The sequence below is a fragment of the Odontomachus brunneus genome, unplaced genomic scaffold (genome assembly GCF_010583005.1).
Source record: "Odontomachus brunneus isolate Ranch 3 - 2012 unplaced genomic scaffold, Obru_v1 Obru_scaffold_133, whole genome shotgun sequence".
In the NCBI taxonomy this organism is placed as follows: domain Eukaryota; kingdom Metazoa; phylum Arthropoda; class Insecta; order Hymenoptera; family Formicidae; genus Odontomachus; species Odontomachus brunneus.
In genome coordinates, this window is record NW_022639583.1 from 206884 (window position 1) to 214417 (window position 7534).

Here is a 7534-nt window from a genome sequence, read left to right on the forward strand (position 1 = left end):
GGAGCGGAGGGGGTTGCGAGAGCTCCCCGACATCTCTCGCGGGAGGATTGCGGGGAGCCGAGAACTGTCTCCGCGAGATCGCGATGAAAGCGGCGATATAGAGGGAGAGAGGGAGGGAGAAAGGAAGGGAGAGAGAGAGAGAGAGAGAGAGAGAGAAAGAAAGAAAGAGAGAGAAAGAGAGAGAAAAAGTCGCGCAGAATGTCAGACGCGTCGCCAATAGAAAATACTGCGCTCCGCTACCCCTATCGCAAACCACACCTACACATCCTACGAATAACACGCGGGACAGAGGGAAATAGGAGAAATGAAATTGCTCCGAGCACCCGCGACTGTCCGTCCGTCTGTCCGCCGGTTCTTTCATCTCGATCCCGCTCACTCGCCGGCGAGTATTGAATATTCAAAACTTTCCTCGCGGAAGAAACTTTCGTATCCTTCTTGGCAGTATATCTGGGTATGTATATATATATATGTGCGTGTGTGTGTGTCGGATTTGGCGGGAGGGCCTGGCTCGGTTTCTTCCACGATTTGTGGCTCGCCGCAGTAGTTTGGCGAGGCGATTTTCCCGCTGAGGATTCCCCGATTCTTCAAGGCATCCGCAATCCCCGGCGAGATAACGCAACCTACGCTCCATTTGCACAGACGACATCGCCCGTTGGAAAATTGGGTATTGAGGACCTAGCGGCGCCTTTAGTTTCCTCGAGCGCTGTTAAACATGTCCTACGTGTTGGCTGTCGAGCATACAACACCTTCGCGTAGTCGCAATTGTCGCTTGGAATCGCCGGATATACGCGCCGTGTCGTTTATTCGCAGCTCGTCGATTTCCCTTTACCAACTCTCTCGTATCCGTTATGTAAAAACTCGGCGAGACATTGTACCTTCTGAAACGTGACTAACTCGGATCATAAAAGCTTCGGTGCATCAGTGCCGAACTTTGATCAATTAAACGACGTCGCCCGGAGCGACATTCAAGCGATTCTCTGTAATTAGAGCAACGTTAATTTCCAATCATAACTTTGCGCGCGCCTTTCATCGAAACTTTGCGTTACCGTCGTCTAAGGAGCCGTGATATTTTTATAATACTTCGCAAATTATTTCCCGGGGACCATCCGCCCGCCGGTCCGTTATTAGTTAATGGAAAAGGTGAGCGCGGAAAAAGGAGGAGTCTGCCGTACTGAAATGTGATTAAGTCTTTTTCACGCGGCGCGAGATAGATAATTCCCCCCTTCCCCTTCCTCACTCTCTTTCTCTCTCTCTCTCTCTCTCTCTCTCTCTCTCTCTCTCTCTCGCTCTTTTCACCCCTCTCATTTCACTCCGGTCGCGATATTGACCTCTTCCATCTGCTTCAGGCGCAAGACTGATCTAATTATTCCGTGGCCGGGGTCGCGTTGGCGTATTGAAAGGAAATATAGCGCAAGTGTGAGCGCTCAAAGCACGATAATGACTGACCAAAATCTAATGGGCATCGGTCACCACCAAATTTGGAGATGCGCGCAACACAGCAAAAAAGATTCTGTGTATAGAAGAAACGGATGCTAAATATCCCATTTCAGAATTTCAAAGTTACAACTTTTTAGACAATTAATTGCTGTGATTGTGCATACACGATAGGAAACTATTCTCTACGTTCTCATGCTATCAACGATCCTGTGAACCTTACATTTTGTTATAATCGAATTACGAACGTGATCACTGCAACGTGACCATCTTGCTCTGATATTGCCCCAAATTGTCTTTAGGATAAGAGAGGCCGGGGTTAGATGCCCCATATATTTCAGAACATCAAAGTTACAACTTCTCAGACAACTAATTATCATGATTGACTATACAAACATGATAGAAGCAGCTTTCTTCTACACATTAATGCTGGTTACATCTTGTTAATGTTATATTTCGATTTATAACAACAAAATACGAATCGCTAGATTCGCAAATAACTATTTCTCGTCGCTCTGTATACAGATTGTACGAAGACACGAACTAGGAATAAAGATTCGTCGTGAGTATCTCCGACAGATCTTTTCAATTTGGGTATCTCGCGCTGACGTGAGAAAGAGTCCCGTTGTAAGTTTGTGTATCGGAGAACTCGACGTACCGATATCTGAAAAAATAAAAGTATGTCGCGAGGTAACGTATCCGTTATACATACATGCGTTTCTCGATTGATTCGTTCCGAGAATTCACGGCGGAATCGATTAGCAAACACCCGACGAGCATCGAATGTCGATAAACGTATACGGCGGGCGGGAGCCTTGGGTGATAATGTAATTTCAGCGCTGTAATAGCATCGCGGAATATATTCGGCGTCATGTACGTCAGGAACGTCAAATGCGTCGTCTTTACATAGACAGCTCGCTCGCGGTGTCGCAGTATGCGCCATAATTAAATTGCGCACGTCTCGTAATAACGCGATGCAAATATTGCATAGAGACGGCTTTCGATTACGAATTAAAACATCGTCAGCATAATACGTATGCATATAAATTATAAGGCGAAATTATTTCGCGGGATGCCGTAGTGTCTAAATATCTCACGCGTTTGCGTCGAGGGTAACTTGTTCGTACAGAAAAATACACACTGTATTTAAGTAAATGTTTATTAAAGTGTTATTATAAAAATTCATAATATAAGTGAATTGTATATCCGTGAATTTATCAGATAATCATCATAAAATGTCATAAAATATATTAAATTTCTCTAAAATACATTCTGAGTACTGAATAAATATGTTCAAGAATATAATCAAGAATATTAAATTAAAGCAAAAATTCGCTTACTACATACGCAAAAAAAAAGAATATTTTGAAAATATCTTTATTTTTGTTATGTCAATTTTCAAATGAAGTTACATAGCGTAAATAAGTTGCTTATACGAATATATAATTCAACAAAGAGAAAAATGTGTTCTTATTATTCGAAAATAATTTTCATTAATGGAAAGCACAAAATATTGAATTACGAATATAATATTTTTGAATATTGGAAGAGGATATCACCAAAATAATCACATAGCAAGGGAAATCGGGGCTAGATGTCCTATATTTCAGGATTTTTTAATTACAACTTTTCAAAACTGATTGTTATGATTGACTGTACAATATGATAGAGGCAGTTTTTTTTATATGTCACAGTCGATCCTGCTAAACATATATTTTGTTTTATAATAACTAAAACACAAACTTGCAGTAACGTAGCTATCTTGCCTTAAACCGAGTTAGGTGCCCAGTAACGCAGGATAAGAAGGCCACTTACATATTTCCTCGTTAATAGTTCCGAACTTTCCACGAGAATAAGAAGCTTTTCTCAAATTTGTCATATGAGCATATTTTAAGACCATTATAAAAAAAAAAAAATACTTTTGGTTGGGCATAACCATTGCTCAAAAGAAGGAAAGTGAATAATCTAGAAAACTTTTCTGTATATGTAAGTACGCAAAAATTCGCAAACATGCCGGAGCACATCAAAGAGATCGACTTTCAATTAATCAGTCGCACAAGCGCCATTGTATCCGGGCAAATCGTGACGGCCGTTTAGTTATCCTCATTACGTTACGCGGTTTGTGTCGGGAAATCAAACTTGCACGAAAGCAGACAATCAGGCCCGAGGCGTCCCGCGCGTGTAGCACAAGGGCTATCGTCGTTCCGTATTCGCGTGCGCGCGCGCGCGCCCACGAATACCGTATTCCACGACGCCGGGCGTCGCGTCGAAGGAAGGCCGTCCCCGCAGGAATCGCATCGCTCGTGCAAGTATGTGCGAAGCGATGCCGCGAGCCAGGCGCCGCCTACGGATGATATTTGCTCGCATCCGGAGCGGCTCGTCACTTAGGAACACATTCCTTGCATCAAAGAGACGTCTGCTCGATGCATTATGTTAACACAAGGATACACACACGCCGGTGCCGCGGTGCGGCGTTGCGTTTACATAGACGCGCCCGCGCGCCGCAATCGGCACAGGACCGACCGGCGTTTTCGTCTCGCCGTCGCCCCCAGGTATGCCTGTGTAATTATCGGGACGTGCGTCGCGCAGGGACGTCCCCCGCGCTCGCTCGCTCGCGCGTGCCGCGCGCGAACGGCGTTCTCTCCTCGACGCGATGCATATGCGACCGCAAACTGCTTAATCAACTGCGCTCTGATCGATGCACGAAATGAGCGACGCTCGCGACGCCCGTTTTCGTCGTGATTGTCGCGATAATGTGGCCACCGAAGTGCGATTAGCGAGGCGCAGCGCGAAGATGATCGGCGAGAAGATGATCGTGCTGGGAGAAGCGTAAAGCGCGAACCGGGCGTAAAACGGGCGTAAAGCGGGCGATAACGAGACTCCACGACTTTCGACTGTGTGTAACTAATGGTCTGTTGTTTTTAGCTGCACTGCTGAACTAATGCAATAAGTTAAAACGGGACAAATATAATTTTTCTCGCTCTAATTTATTGCATTAGTTCAGCAGTGCAATTGAGAAGAAGAGACCATAAAATACGTAGCGCAGGCGCGAAATTTCTAAAATAATACATGATGTGTCCAAAATAAGTGATATCGTCTAAAAAAATATGTAGCGTAAAGGTAAGAGATGTACTTCACATCCATACGGAAGGAGAAGGTTGTTAAACAAATTTCTGGTAAAGAATATGAACGAACCATTCTGATAACTTCAACCGGAATTTATTCATATGTTACTACAAATTTATTTAATCCAATTTTTCTCTCCGTGTAAAAGATATAATCATAGATATAACATTTTTCTCTCCGTGTAAAAGATATAATCTCTCATCACAGAAAAATATATACTGTATTCAAGTAAATGTTGTTTGTTTCAAATATTTTTAAAAATTTGTTTAGTGCACATTTGTTAAGACACGTTGATCTTTAAATTAACCTAATTAAGTTCTGATTCTTGAGATGACTTACGTTATACTCTCGATAGGCAGCTTTTTCACGAAATGAATTCTCCATCTCGCAGTCGGAAACATACCAAACTGATGAAGCAGCACGAAATTATCGTTTCCTCTCTAGTTAGGAGCATAATGAATACATTTATCTCGCTCTAAATACTCGCGTTACTACACGGTGCTTGCATTCCCACGGCAGGAGTGCCGAGATTATTTAAACCTTGCCAGTATGCAGTGGTATACTGCACATAAGCAGTCAACTCGTAAATTGAGTAGGTTGTGACTTCCTACAGAGCGAAATACGCTTGTCTGGACGAACGGCGCAGCCTGACTACACGAACTCACCCCGGTCTCGCCAACCACCCCCGCGTGTGTCTCTCTCTCTCTCTCTCTCTCTCTCTCTCTCTCTCTCTCTCTCTCTCTCTGTCTCTCTCTGTCTCTCCTTCGCGTCGTATCCAACGGCGTCTTCGCCTCGGCGAGCTCCTTCCCCGACTTCGCCTCTCTCACGGCAGTCGAGGCAGCTGGGCGCGAAATACGATAAACTTTCTCTCTCTCTCGCGAATCCCCGCGAGTGACGGCGTCGAAAAATATTTACTCCCCGAACGCGTCGGGCGTCCCGCCGCGCACCCCCGTCCTGCTAAGCCCTTACCACCCGCACTCTCGTCCGTCCCGATCCCCGGCGGCCCAGTTCTCGCCCGAAAAGGCTCCTATCCTTCCGCCTTCCTCTCACGGTTCGGTAAGAAGAACTCGTTTACTCGCGCGGGCCAAAGGTATTTACATAAATCAGCCATGCAATCTCTTTTTATATTTCGCGAAAGTATGGCGCGAATATACACGACGGCCTGTACGTACGTAAATATCCGTGTATGCGCAACCCCTCGGCCACCCTCGGCTCTCTACGCGTCGTTGGATACGCCGCCGCCACCATCGCTGCTGCTGCTACTCGAACGTTCCGATACGCGCTGATGCGCCCGTGTGTATGCACGCACGCGCGCTTCCCGAGATGGATTTTTTGTCGTCATTCTTGGCGAATAAGCGGGTCACTGGGAAATTTTGTCCCTTTTTTTTTTTGGTCGTAGCAACTCGGTAACTCACCGCGCCGGCCGGGGGTGAATACGAGATATGGCCTGCTCGCTCCGCTACACCGGTTTCATATACGAGCGTATTATGCTCTTTTAAAAAGTCCCCTCGCGCAACGACGGCGAAACGACGTTGTTCGATGAATTCACGGCTGGCACGTATATGGTAAACGGCCACTTTGAGCGGAAGCGACGACGTATTTTATGGGTGTCTCGCGTGTGATATATCAATTTTCGACTACAAATACAATACATCTTATCGCTACTCATACATTTTATGCCCTCCGCTCACTACCCTGCTTTTCTATAAAATCATTTCTCTCAACAAAGATTGCATCAGATAATGTTTATTATTAGCACTGTTTTCTTTTTGTTTATAACTTTCGTTTATACCTTTTAGCTTATATCAGTAGATGCTTACAAAATATAATATTTAGCAACAATTGTACGCACGAAATAATTAAATGCAACACTAACATGACTGTACACACAAGCAGATATCATTCCACTGCTAAGAAAAGTGATTTACTCCGTTACGCTTATCTTTAACAAAAAAATATTTTTTCTTGATAATATAGTCTTAAAATATTACAATATCAGGCTGAAATACTAAACTTATTAGTATTCAGAATATGCTTTGAATAAATTAGATGGGCTTATGATGAAATTATGATAAATCTGCAGATATTTGAAACAAAATATTTGAAACAAATATTTGAAACATTGACTTGAAGGCAATATGTATATATTTTCCTGCGTGTAATACTTGTAACAAGATTATTCGATGTGTCAGAGACATATCAAATTTTCAAACGTACACTGTCGCTGTTTATCATTAATATTGAGCATCATGTTTATGTATCATGTTCAAAGGCGCTCAAAATAATGTGGGCTTCTTCCGGCTGCCTTTGAAATCATTTCGTCTAGATTACTGAAGTAAAACCTTTATTATATTTTTATGATCAAAGGCGGGCTTGTAATTATCATCCAACATACATCCGCGGCGATCACACGTTAATATGGAAGTGACACGTCGGACTGGTGTTTTCTTTCCAACGTAATCCTATCCGTTCACGCGGATATTCGATGCAGGCCGCGAGAGGGGCCGAATGCTTATGGTTAATGAAATCGAGTTCGAGAGCGATAGGGTGAATCCGACGGTAGCTTTGATGTTACTTCAACTGGTTGCAGCTACGTAACCAAATGAGAATCCAGCTCGATGCTGGCTGAAATATTAATTAATCGCTGAAAGACAAACTTAGGCGCGGCTGATTATCTTCAGTTCAGCTGGTCGATATGATGAGTACAGTGTGACTGCAGGGGATACATTCGAAAGGGAACGGAATAGTATGACACGGTAATTAAACGAAATCCGTGAGAGAAGGCGAACCGTTTTTTCAAACACACACTTCCTTCCGTCAGTCCAGCAAATCAAGCACGCGATTAATCCCATCAAAGGATTAATCGCTTCAGTTTTTCTTACCCTGCTATCCGTTACTTTATATCATATCGTAATATTTTAGCATATATATATATATATATATATATATATATATATATATATATATATATATA